Source organism: Salvelinus alpinus, chromosome 31 (genome assembly GCF_045679555.1).
Source record: "Salvelinus alpinus chromosome 31, SLU_Salpinus.1, whole genome shotgun sequence".
Taxonomy (NCBI): domain Eukaryota; kingdom Metazoa; phylum Chordata; class Actinopteri; order Salmoniformes; family Salmonidae; genus Salvelinus; species Salvelinus alpinus.
The window spans coordinates 24,544,627-24,559,857 of NC_092116.1; the positions used below are offsets into that span (position 1 = coordinate 24,544,627).

The 15,231-nt window shown below is 39.1% G+C and overlaps 1 protein-coding gene across 2 annotated transcripts in view; it reads left to right on the forward strand.

The window, feature by feature from the left end:
* The window catches only part of LOC139561158 (acetylcholinesterase-like), a 64,420-nt gene that overhangs the window by 37,939 nt on the left and 11,250 nt on the right, over nt 1–15,231 (forward strand). The window lies entirely within an intron of this gene.

The following is a 15,231-nucleotide window of genomic DNA, read 5'->3' on the forward strand; positions in this document are numbered from 1 at the left end:
TAAAGCTGTCACATTATACTGACCTGCTAACACTGACAGTAAAGCTGTGGTTTTATACTGACCTGTTAACACTGACAGTAAAGCTGTCACATTATACTGACCTGCTAACATTGACAGTAAAGCTGTCACATTATACTGACCTGTTAACACTGACAGTAAAGCTGTCACATTATACTGACCTGCTAACACTGACAGTAAAGCTGTCACATTATACTGACCTGTTAACACTGACAGTAAAGCTGTCACATTATACTGACCTGCTAACACTGACAGTAAAGCTGTGGTATTATACTGACCTGTTAACACTTACAGTAAAGCTGTCACATTATACTGACCTGCTAACACTGACAGTAAAGCAGTAAAGTAAAACATTATACTGACCTGCTAACACTGACAGTAAAGCTGTCACATTATACTGACCTGCTAACACTGACAGTAAAGCTGTCACATTATACTGACCTGTTAACACTGACAGTAAAGCTGTGGTATTATACTGACCTGTTAACACTGACAGTAAAGCTGTCACATTATACTGACCTGTTAACACTGACAGTAAAGCTGTCACATTATACTGACCTGCTAACACTGACAGTAAAGCTGTCACATTATACTGACCTGTTAACACTGACAGTAAAGCTGTGGTATTATACTGACCTGTTAACACTGACAGTAAAGCTGTCACATTATACTGACCTGCTAACACTGACAGTAAAGCTGTCACATTATACTGACCTGTTAACACTGACAGTAAAGCTGTGGTATTATACTGACCTGTTAACACTGACAGTAAAGCTGTGGTATTATACTGACCTGTTAACACTGACAGTAAAGCTGTCACATTATACTGACCTGTTAACACTGACAGTAAAGCTGTCACATTATACTGACCTGCTAACACTGACAGTAAAGCTGTCACATTATACTGACCTGCTAACACTGACAGTAAAGCTGTCACATTATACTGACCTGTTAACACTGACAGTAAAGCTGTCACATTATACTGACCTGTTAACACTGACAGTAAAGCTGTCACATTATACTGACCTGCTAACACTGACAGTAAAGCTGTCACATTATACTGACCTGTTAACACTGACAGTAAAGCTGTCACATTATACTGACCTGTTAACACTGACAGTAAAGCTGTCACATTATACTGACCTGTTAACACTGACAGTAAAGCTGTCACATTATACTGACCTGCTAACACTGACAGTAAAGCTGTGGTATTATACTGACCTGTTAACACTGACAGTAAAGCTGTCACATTATACTGACCTGTGAACACTGACAGTAAAGCTGTGGTATTATACTGACCTGTTAACACTGACAGTAAAGCTGTCACATTATACTGACCTGCTAACACTGACAGTAAAGCTGTCACATTATACTGACCTGCTAACACTGACAGTAAAGCTTTCACATTATACTGACCTGTTAACACTGACAGTAAAGCTGTCACATTATACTGACCTGTTAACACTGACAGTAAAGCTGTGGTATTATACTGACCTGTTAACACTGACAGTAAAGCTGTCACATTATACTGACCTGCTAACACTGACAGTAAAGCTGTCACATTATACTGACCTGTTAACACTGACAGTAAAGCTGTGGTATTATACTGACCTGTTAACACTGACAGTAAAGCTGTCACATTATACTGACCTGTTAACACTGACAGTAAAGCTGTCACATTATACTGACCTGTTAACACTGACAGTAAAGCTGTCACATTATACTGGCTTGCTAACACTGACAGTAAAGCTGTCACATTATACTGACCTGTTAACACTGACAGTAAAGCTGTCACATTATACTGACCTGCTAACACTGACAGTAAAGCTGTGGTTTTATACTGACCTGTTAACACTGACAGTAAAGCTGTCACATTATACTGACCTGCTAACATTGACAGTAAAGCTGTCACATTATACTGACCTGCTAACACTGACAGTAAAGCTGTCACATTATACTGACCTGTTAACACTGACAGTAAAGCTGTCACATTATACTGACCTGTTAACACTGACAGTAAAGCTGTCACATTATACTGACCTGCTAACACTGACAGTAAAGCTGTCACATTATACTGACCTGTTAACACTGACAGTAAAGCTGTGGTATTATACTGACCTGCTAACATTGACAGTAAAGCTGTCACATTATACTGACCTGTTAACACTGACAGTAAAGCTGTGGTATTATACTGACCTGTTAACACTGACAGTAAAGCTGTCACATTATACTGACCTGTTAACACTGACAGTAAAGCTGTCACATTATACTGACCTGTTAACACTGACAGTAAAGCTGTCACATTATACTGGCTTGCTAACACTGACAGTAAAGCTGTCACATTATACTGACCTGCTAACACTGACAGTAAAGCTGTCACATTATACTGACCTGTTAACACTGACAGTAAAGCTGTCACATTATACTGGCTTGCTAACACTGACAGTAAAGCTGTCACATTATACTGACCTGCTAACACTGACAGTAAAGCTGTCACATTATACTGACCTGTTAACACTGACAGTAAAGCTGTCACATTATACTGACCTGTTAACACTGACAGTAAAGCTGTCACATTATACTGGCCTGCTAACACTGACAGTAAAGCTGTCACATTATACTGACCTGTTAACACTGACAGTAAAGCTGTCACATTATACTGACCTGTTAACACTGACAGTAAAGCTGTCACATTATACTGGCTTGCTAACACTGACAGTAAAGCTGTGGTATTATACTGACCTGTTAACATTGACAGTAAAGCTGTCACATTATACTGACCTGTTAACACTGACAGTAAAGCTGTGGTATTATACTGACCTGTTAACACTGACAGTAAAGCTGTCACATTATACTGACCTGTTAACACTGACAGTAAAGCTGTCACATTATACTGACCTGTTAACACTGACAGTAAAGCTGTCACATTATACTGGCTTGCTAACACTGACAGTAAAGCTGTCACATTATACTGACCTGTTAACACTGACAGTAAAGCTGTCACATTATACTGACCTGTTAACACTGACAGTAAAGCTGTCACATTATACTGACCTGTTAACACTGACAGTAAAGCTGTCACATTATACTGGCTTGCTAACACTGACAGTAAAGCTGTCACATTATACTGACCTGTTAACACTGACAGTAAAGCTGTCACATTATACTGACCCGCTAACACTGACAGTAAAGCTGTCACATTATACTGACCTGCTAACACTGACAGTAAAGCTGTCACATTATACTGACCTGCTAACACTGACAGTAAAGCTGTCACATTATACTGACCTGTTAACACTGACAGTAAAGCTGTCACATTATACTGACCTGTTAACACTGACAGTAAAGCTGTCACATTATACTGACCTGTTAACACTGACAGTAAAGCTGTCACATTATACTGACCTGCTAACACTGACAGTAAAGCTGTGGTTTTATACTGACCTGTTAACACTGACAGTAAAGCTGTCACATTATACTGACCTGCTAACATTGACAGTAAAGCTGTCACATTATACTGACCTGTTAACACTGACAGTAAAGCTGTCACATTATACTGACCTGCTAACACTGACAGTAAAGCTGTCACATTATACTGACCTGTTAACACTGACAGTAAAGCTGTCACATTATACTGACCTGCTAACACTGACAGCAAAGCTGTGGTATTATACTGACCTGTTAACACTTACAGTAAAGCTGTCACATTATACTGACCTGCTAACACTGACAGTAAAGCAGTAAAGTAAAACATTATACTGACCTGCTAACACTGACAGTAAAGCTGTCACATTATACTGACCTGCTAACACTGACAGTAAAGCTGTCACATTATACTGACCTGTTAACACTGACAGTAAAGCTGTGGTATTATACTGACCTGTTAACACTGACAGTAAAGCTGTCACATTATACTGACCTGTTAACACTGACAGTAAAGCTGTCACATTATACTGACCTGCTAACACTGACAGTAAAGCTGTCACATTATACTGACCTGTTAACACTGACAGTAAAGCTGTGGTATTATACTGACCTGTTAACACTGACAGTAAAGCTGTCACATTATACTGACCTGCTAACACTGACAGTAAAGCTGTCACATTATACTGACCTGTTAACACTGACAGTAAAGCTGTGGTATTATACTGACCTGTTAACACTGACAGTAAAGCTGTGGTATTATACTGACCTGTTAACACTGACAGTAAAGCTGTCACATTATACTGACCTGTTAACACTGACAGTAAAGCTGTCACATTATACTGACCTGCTAACACTGACAGTAAAGCTGTCACATTATACTGACCTGCTAACACTGACAGTAAAGCTGTCACATTATACTGACCTGTTAACACTGACAGTAAAGCTGTCACATTATACTGACCTGTTAACACTGACAGTAAAGCTGTCACATTATACTGACCTGCTAACACTGACAGTAAAGCTGTCACATTATACTGACCTGTTAACACTGACAGTAAAGCTGTCACATTATACTGACCTGTTAACACTGACAGTAAAGCTGTCACATTATACTGACCTGTTAACACTGACAGTAAAGCTGTCACATTATACTGACCTGCTAACACTGACAGTAAAGCTGTGGTATTATACTGACCTGTTAACACTGACAGTAAAGCTGTCACATTATACTGACCTGTGAACACTGACAGTAAAGCTGTGGTATTATACTGACCTGTTAACACTGACAGTAAAGCTGTCACATTATACTGACCTGCTAACACTGACAGTAAAGCTGTCACATTATACTGACCTGCTAACACTGACAGTAAAGCTGTCACATTATACTGACCTGCTAACACTGACAGTAAAGCTGTCACATTATACTGACCTGTTAACACTGACAGTAAAGCTGTCACATTATACTGACCTGTTAACACTGACAGTAAAGCTGTCACATTATACTGACCTGCTAACACTGACAGTAAAGCTGTCACATTATACTGACCTGTTAACACTGACAGTAAATCTGTGGTATTATACTGACCTGCTAACATTGACAGTAAAGCTGTCACATTATACTGACCTGTTAACACTGACAGTAAAGCTGTCACATTATACTGACCTGTTAACACTGACAGTAAAGCTGTCACATTATACTGGCCTGCTAACACTGACAGTAAAGCTGTCACATTATACTGACCTGTTAACACTGACAGTAAAGCTGTCACATTATACTGACCTGTTAACACTGACAGTAAAGCTGTCACATTATATTGGCTTGCTAACACTGACAGTAAAGCTGTGGTATTATACTGACCTGTTAACATTGACAGTAAAGCTGTCACATTATACTGACTTGTTAACATTGACAGTAAAGCTGTGGTATTATACTGACCTGTTAACACTGACAGTAAAGCTGTCACATTATACTGACCTGTTAACACTGACAGTAAAGCTGTCACATTATACTGACCTGTTAACACTGACAGTAAAGCTGTCACATTATACTGGCTTGCTAACACTGACAGTAAAGCTGTCACATTATACTGACCTGTTAACACTGACAGTAAAGCTGTCACATTATACTGACCTGTTAACACTGACAGTAAAGCTGTCACATTATACTGACCTGTTAACACTGACAGTAAAGCTGTCACATTATACTGACCTGTTAACACTGACAGTAAAGCTGTCACATTATACTGACCTGTTAACACTGACAGTAAAGCTGTCACATTATACTGGCTTGCTAACACTGACAGTAAAGCTGTCACATTATACTGACCTGTTAACACTGACAGTAAAGCTGTCACATTATACTGACCTGCTAACACTGACAGTAAAGCTGTCACATTATACTGACCTGCTAACACTGACAGTAAAGCTGTCACATTATACTGACCTGCTAACACTGACAGTAAAGCTGTCACATTATACTGACCTGTTAACACTGACAGTAAAGCTGTCACATTATACTGACCTGTTAACACTGACAGTAAAGCTGTCACATTATACTGACCTGTTAACACTGACAGTAAAGCTGTCACATTATACTGACCTGCTAACACTGACAGTAAAGCTGTGGTTTTATACTGACCTGTTAACACTGACAGTAAAGCTGTCACATTATACTGACCTGCTAACATTGACAGTAAAGCTGTCACATTATACTGACCTGTTAACACTGACAGTAAAGCTGTCACATTATACTGACCTGCTAACACTGACAGTAAAGCTGTCACATTATACTGACCTGTTAACACTGACAGTAAAGCTGTCACATTATACTGACCTTCTAACACTGACAGTAAAGCTGTGGTATTATACTGACCTGTTAACACTTACAGTAAAGCTGTCACATTATACTGACCTGCTAACACTGACAGTAAAGCAGTAAAGTAAAACATTATACTGACCTGCTAACACTGACAGTAAAGCTGTCACATTATGCTGACCTGCTAACACTGACAGTAAAGCTGTCACATTATACTGACCTGTTAACACTGACAGTAAAGCTGTGGTATTATACTGACCTGTTAACACTGACAGTAAAGCTGTCACATTATACTGACCTGTTAACACTGACAGTAAAGCTGTCACATTATACTGACCTGCTAACACTGACAGTAAAGCTGTCACATTATACTGACCTGTTAACACTGACAGTAAAGCTGTGGTATTATACTGACCTGTTAACACTGACAGTAAAGCTGTCACATTATACTGACCTGCTAACACTGACAGTAAAGCTGTCACATTATACTGACCTGTTAACACTGACAGTAAAGCTGTGGTATTATACTGACCTGTTAACACTGACAGTAAAGCTGTGGTATTATACTGACCTGTTAACACTGACAGTAAAGCTGTCACATTATACTGACCTGTTAACACTGACAGTAAAGCTGTCACATTATACTGACCTGCTAACACTGACAGTAAAGCTGTCACATTATACTGACCTGCTAACACTGACAGTAAAGCTGTCACATTATACTGACCTGTTAACACTGACAGTAAAGCTGTCACATTATACTGACCTGTTAACACTGACAGTAAAGCTGTCACATTATACTGACCTGCTAACACTGACAGTAAAGCTGTCACATTATACTGACCTGTTAACACTGACAGTAAAGCTGTCACATTATACTGACTTGTTAACACTGACAGTAAAGCTGTCACATTATACTGACCTGCTAACACTGACAGTAAAGCTGTGGTTTTATACTGACCTGTTAACACTGACAGTAAAGCTGTCACATTATACTGACCTGCTAACATTGACAGTAAAGCTGTCACATTATACTGACCTGTTAACACTGACAGTAAAGCTGTCACATTATACTGACCTGCTAACACTGACAGTAAAGCTGTCACATTATACTGACCTGTTAACACTGACAGTAAAGCTGTCACATTATACTGACCTGTTAACACTGACAGTAAAGCTGTCACATTATACTGACCTGTTAACACTGACAGTAAAGCTGTCACATTATACTGACCTGCTAACACTGACAGTAAAGCTGTCACATTATACTGACCTGCTAACACTGACAGTAAAGCTGTCACATTATACTGACCTGTTAACACTGACAGTAAAGCTGTCACATTATACTGACCTGTTAACACTGACAGTAAAGCTGTCACATTATACTGACCTGCTAACACTGACAGTAAAGCTGTCACATTATACTGACCTGTTAACACTGACAGTAAAGCTGTCACATTATACTGACTTGTTAACACTGACAGTAAAGCTGTCACATTATACTGACCTGCTAACACTGACAGTAAAGCTGTGGTTTTATACTGACCTGTTAACACTGACAGTAAAGCTGTCACATTATACTGACCTGCTAACATTGACAGTAAAGCTGTCACATTATACTGACCTGTTAACACTGACAGTAAAGCTGTCACATTATACTGACCTGCTAACACTGACAGTAAAGCTGTCACATTATACTGACCTGTTAACACTGACAGTAAAGCTGTCACATTATACTGACCTGCTAACACTGACAGTAAAGCTGTGGTATTATACTGACCTGTTAACACTTACAGTAAAGCTGTCACATTATACTGACCTGCTAACACTGACAGTAAAGCAGTAAAGTAAAACATTATACTGACCTGCTAACACTGACAGTAAAGCTGTCACATTATACTGACCTGCTAACACTGACAGTAAAGCTGTCACATTATACTGACCTGTTAACACTGACAGTAAAGCTGTGGTATTATACTGACCTGTTAACACTGACAGTAAAGCTGTCACATTATACTGACCTGTTAACACTGACAGTAAAGCTGTCACATTATACTGACCTGCTAACACTGACAGTAAAGCTGTCACATTATACTGACCTGTTAACACTGACAGTAAAGCTGTGGTATTATACTGACCTGTTAACACTGACAGTAAAGCTGTCACATTATACTGACCTGCTAACACTGACAGTAAAGCTGTCACATTATACTGACCTGTTAACACTGACAGTAAAGCTGTGGTATTATACTGACCTGTTAACACTGACAGTAAAGCTGTGGTATTATACTGACCTGTTAACACTGACAGTAAAGCTGTCACATTATACTGACCTGTTAACACTGACAGTAAAGCTGTCACATTATACTGACCTGCTAACACTGACAGTAAAGCTGTCACATTATACTGACCTGCTAACACTGACAGTAAAGCTGTCACATTATACTGACCTGTTAACACTGACAGTAAAGCTGTCACATTATACTGACCTGTTAACACTGACAGTAAAGCTGTCACATTATACTGACCTGCTAACACTGACAGTAAAGCTGTCACATTATACTGACCTGTTAACACTGACAGTAAAGCTGTCACATTATACTGACCTGTTAACACTGACAGTAAAGCTGTCACATTATACTGACCTGTTAACACTGACAGTAAAGCTGTCACATTATACTGACCTGCTAACACTGACAGTAAAGCTGTGGTATTATACTGACCTGTTAACACTGACAGTAAAGCTGTCACATTATACTGACCTGTGAACACTGACAGTAAAGCTGTGGTATTATACTGACCTGTTAACACTGACAGTAAAGCTGTCACATTATACTGACCTGCTAACACTGACAGTAAAGCTGTCACATTATACTGACCTGCTAACACTGACAGTAAAGCTTTCACATTATACTGACCTGTTAACACTGACAGTAAAGCTGTCACATTATACTGACCTGTTAACACTGACAGTAAAGCTGTGGTATTATACTGACCTGTTAACACTGACAGTAAAGCTGTCACATTATACTGACCTGCTAACACTGACAGTAAAGCTGTCACATTATACTGACCTGTTAACACTGACAGTAAAGCTGTGGTATTATACTGACCTGTTAACACTGACAGTAAAGCTGTGGTATTATACTGACCTGTTAACACTGACAGTAAAGCTGTCACATTATACTGACCTGCTAACATTGACAGTAAAGCTGTCACATTATACTGACCTGCTAACACTGACAGTAAAGCTGTGGTATTATACTGACCTGTTAACACTGACAGTAAAGCTGTGGTATTATACTGACCTGTTAACACTGACAGTAAAGCTGTCACATTATACTGACCTGCTAACATTGACAGTAAAGCTGTCACATTATACTGACCTGTTAACACTGACAGTAAAGCTGTCACATTATACTGACCTGCTAACACTGACAGTAAAGCTGTCACATTATACTGACCTGCTAACATTGACAGTAAAGCTGTCACATTATACTGACCTGTTAACACTGACAGTAAAGCTGTCACATTATACTGACCTGTTAACACTGACAGTAAAGCTGTCACATTATACTGACCTGTTAACACTGACAGTAAAGCTGTCGTATTATACTGACCTACTAACACTGACAGTAAAGCTGTCACATTATACTGACCTGTTAACACTGACAGTAAAGCTGTGGTATTATACTGACCTGTTAACACTGACAGTAAAGCTGTGGTATTATACTGACCTGTTAACACTGACAGTAAAGCTGTCACATTATACTGACCTGTTAACACTGACAGTAAAGCTGTCGTATTATACTGACCTGTTAACACTGACAGTAAAGCTGTCACATTATACTGACCTGCTAACACTGACAGTAAAGCTGTCACATTATACTGACCTGCTAACACTGACAGTAAAGCTGTCACATTATACTGACCTGTTAACACTGACAGTAAAGCTGTGGTATTATACTGACCTGTTAACACTGACAGTAAAGCTGTGGTATTATACTGACCTGTTAACACTGACAGTAAAGCAGTAAAGTAAAACATTATACTGACCTGCTAACACTGACAGTAAAGCTGTCACATTATACTGACCTGCTAACACTGACAGTAAAGCTGTCACATTATACTGACCTGTTAACACTGACAGTAAAGCTGTGGTATTATACTGACCTGTTAACACTGACAGTAAAGCTGTCACATTATACTGACCTGTTAACACTGACAGTAAAGCTGTCACATTATACTGACCTGCTAACACTGACAGTAAAGCTGTCACATTATACTGACCTGTTAACACTGACAGTAAAGCTGTGGTATTATACTGACCTGTTAACACTGACAGTAAAGCTGTCACATTATACTGACCTGCTAACACTGACAGTAAAGCTGTCACATTATACTGACCTGTTAACACTGACAGTAAAGCTGTGGTATTATACTGACCTGTTAACACTGACAGTAAAGCTGTGGTATTATACTGACCTGTTAACACTGACAGTAAAGCTGTCACATTATACTGACCTGTTAACACTGACAGTAAAGCTGTCACATTATACTGACCTGCTAACACTGACAGTAAAGCTGTCACATTATACTGACCTGCTAACACTGACAGTAAAGCTGTCACATTATACTGACCTGTTAACACTGACAGTAAAGCTGTCACATTATACTGACCTGTTAACACTGACAGTAAAGCTGTCACATTATACTGACCTGCTAACACTGACAGTAAAGCTGTCACATTATACTGACCTGTTAACACTGACAGTAAAGCTGTCACATTATACTGACCTGTTAACACTGACAGTAAAGCTGTCACATTATACTGACCTGTTAACACTGACAGTAAAGCTGTCACATTATACTGACCTGCTAACACTGACAGTAAAGCTGTGGTATTATACTGACCTGTTAACACTGACAGTAAAGCTGTCACATTATACTGACCTGTGAACACTGACAGTAAAGCTGTGGTATTATACTGACCTGTTAACACTGACAGTAAAGCTGTCACATTATACTGACCTGCTAACACTGACAGTAAAGCTGTCACATTATACTGACCTGCTAACACTGACAGTAAAGCTGTCACATTATACTGACCTGCTAACACTGACAGTAAAGCTGTCACATTATACTGACCTGTTAACACTGACAGTAAAGCTGTCACATTATACTGACCTGTTAACACTGACAGTAAAGCTGTCACATTATACTGACCTGCTAACACTGACAGTAAAGCTGTCACATTATACTGACCTGTTAACACTGACAGTAAAGCTGTGGTATTATACTGACCTGTTAACATTGACAGTAAAGCTGTCACATTATACTGACCTGTTAACACTGACAGTAAAGCTGTGGTATTATACTGACCTGTTAACACTGACAGTAAAGCTGTCACATTATACTGACCTGTTAACACTGACAGTAAAGCTGTCACATTATACTGACCTGTTAACACTGACAGTAAAGCTGTCACATTATACTGGCTTGCTAACACTGACAGTAAAGCTGTCACATTATACTGACCTGCTAACACTGACAGTAAAGCTGTCACATTATACTGACCTGTTAACACTGACAGTAAAGCTGTCACATTATACTGACTTGCTAACACTGACAGTAAAGCTGTCACATTATACTGACCTGCTAACACTGACAGTAAAGCTGTCACATTATACTGACCTGTTAACACTGACAGTAAAGCTGTCACATTATACTGACCTGTTAACACTGACAGTAAAGCTGTCACATTATACTGGCCTGCTAACACTGACAGTAAAGCTGTCACATTATACTGACCTGTTAACACTGACAGTAAAGCTGTCACATTATACTGACCTGTTAACACTGACAGTAAAGCTGTCACATTATATTGGCTTGCTAACACTGACAGTAAAGCTGTGGTATTATACTGACCTGTTAACATTGACAGTAAAGCTGTCACATTATACTGACCTGTTAACACTGACAGTAAAGCTGTGGTATTATACTGACCTGTTAACACTGACAGTAAAGCTGTCACATTATACTGACCTGTTAACACTGACAGTAAAGCTGTCACATTATACTGACCTGTTAACACTGACAGTAAAGCTGTCACATTATACTGGCTTGCTAACACTGACAGTAAAGCTGTCACATTATACTGACCTGTTAACACTGACAGTAAAGCTGTCACATTATACTGACCTGTTAACACTGACAGTAAAGCTGTCACATTATACTGACCTGTTAACACTGACAGTAAAGCTGTCACATTATACTGGCTTGCTAACACTGACAGTAAAGCTGTCACATTATACTGACCTGTTAACACTGACAGTAAAGCTGTCACATTATACTGACCTGCTAACACTGACAGTAAAGCTGTCACATTATACTGACCTGCTAACACTGACAGTAAAGCTGTCACATTATACTGACCTGCTAACACTGACAGTAAAGCTGTCACATTATACTGACCTGTTAACACTGACAGTAAAGCTGTCACATTATACTGACCTGCTAACACTGACAGTAAAGCTGTGGTTTTATACTGACCTGTTAACACTGACAGTAAAGCTGTCACATTATACTGACCTGCTAACATTGACAGTAAAGCTGTCACATTATACTGACCTGTTAACACTGACAGTAAAGCTGTCACATTATACTGACCTGCTAACACTGACAGTAAAGCTGTCACATTATACTGACCTGTTAACACTGACAGTAAAGCTGTCACATTATACTGACCTGCTAACACTGACAGTAAAGCTGTGGTATTATACTGACCTGTTAACACTTACAGTAAAGCTGTCACATTATACTGACCTGCTAACACTGACAGTAAAGCAGTAAAGTAAAACATTATACTGACCTGCTAACACTGACAGTAAAGCTGTCACATTATACTGACCTGCTAACACTGACAGTAAAGCTGTCACATTATACTGACCTGTTAACACTGACAGTAAAGCTGTGGTATTATACTGACCTGTTAACACTGACAGTAAAGCTGTCACATTATACTGACCTGTTAACACTGACAGTAAAGCTGTCACATTATACTGACCTGCTAACACTGACAGTAAAGCTGTCACATTATACTGACCTGTTAACACTGACAGTAAAGCTGTGGTATTATACTGACCTGTTAACACTGACAGTAAAGCTGTCACATTATACTGACCTGCTAACACTGACAGTAAAGCTGTCACATTATACTGACCTGTTAACACTGACAGTAAAGCTGTGGTATTATACTGACCTGTTAACACTGACAGTAAAGCTGTGGTATTATACTGACCTGTTAACACTGACAGTAAAGCTGTCACATTATACTGACCTGTTAACACTGACAGTAAAGCTGTCACATTATACTGACCTGCTAACACTGACAGTAAAGCTGTCACATTATACTGACCTGCTAACACTGACAGTAAAGCTGTCACATTATACTGACCTGTTAACACTGACAGTAAAGCTGTCACATTATACTGAGCTGTTAACACTGACAGTAAAGCTGTCACATTATACTGACCTGCTAACACTGACAGTAAAGCTGTCACATTATACTGACCTGTTAACACTGACAGTAAAGCTGTCACATTATACTGACCTGTTAACACTGACAGTAAAGCTGTCACATTATACTGACCTGTTAACACTGACAGTAAAGCTGTCACATTATACTGACCTGCTAACACTGACAGTAAAGCTGTGGTATTATACTGACCTGTTAACACTGACAGTAAAGCTGTCACATTATACTGACCTGTGAACACTGACAGTAAAGCTGTGGTATTATACTGACCTGTTAACACTGACAGTAAAGCTGTCACATTATACTGACCTGCTAACACTGACAGTAAAGCTGTCACATTATACTGACCTGCTAACACTGACAGTAAAGCTTTCACATTATACTGACCTGTTAACACTGACAGTAAAGCTGTCACATTATACTGACCTGTTAACACTGACAGTAAAGCTGTGGTATTATACTGACCTGTTAACACTGACAGTAAAGCTGTCACATTATACTGACCTGCTAACACTGACAGTAAAGCTGTCACATTATACTGACCTGTTAACACTGACAGTAAAGCTGTGGTATTATACTGACCTGTTAACACTGACAGTAAAGCTGTGGTATTATACTGACCTGTTAACACTGACAGTAAAGCTGTCACATTATACTGACCTGCTAACATTGACAGTAAAGCTGTCACATTATACTGACCTGCTAACACTGACAGTAAAGCTGTGGTATTATACTGACCTGTTAACACTGACAGTAAAGCTGTGGTATTATACTGACCTGTTAACACTGACAGTAAAGCTGTCACATTATACTGACCTGCTAACATTGACAGTAAAGCTGTCACATTATACTGACCTGTTAACACTGACAGTAAAGCTGTCACATTATACTGACCTGCTAACACTGACAGTAAAGCTGTCACATTATACTGACCTGCTAACATTGACAGTAAAGCTGTCACATTATACTGACCTGTTAACACTGACAGTAAAGCTGTCACATTATACTGACCTGTTAACACTGACAGTAAAGCTGTCACATTATACTGACCTGTTAACACTGACAGTAAAGCTGTCGTATTATACTGACCTACTAACACTGACAGTAAAGCTGTCGTATTATACTGACCTACTAACACTGACAGTAAAGCTGTCACATTATACTGACCTGTTAACACTGACAGTAAAGCTGTGGTATTATACTGACCTGTTAACACTGACAGTAAAGCTGTGGTATTATACTGACCTGTTAACACTGACAGTAAAGCTGTCACATTATACTGACCTGTTAACACTGACAGTAAAGCTGTCGTATTATACTGACCTGTTAACACTGACAGTAAAGCTGTCACATTATACTGACCTGCTAACACTGACAGTAAAGCTGTCACATTATACTGACCTGTTAACACTGACAGTAAAGCTGTCACATTATA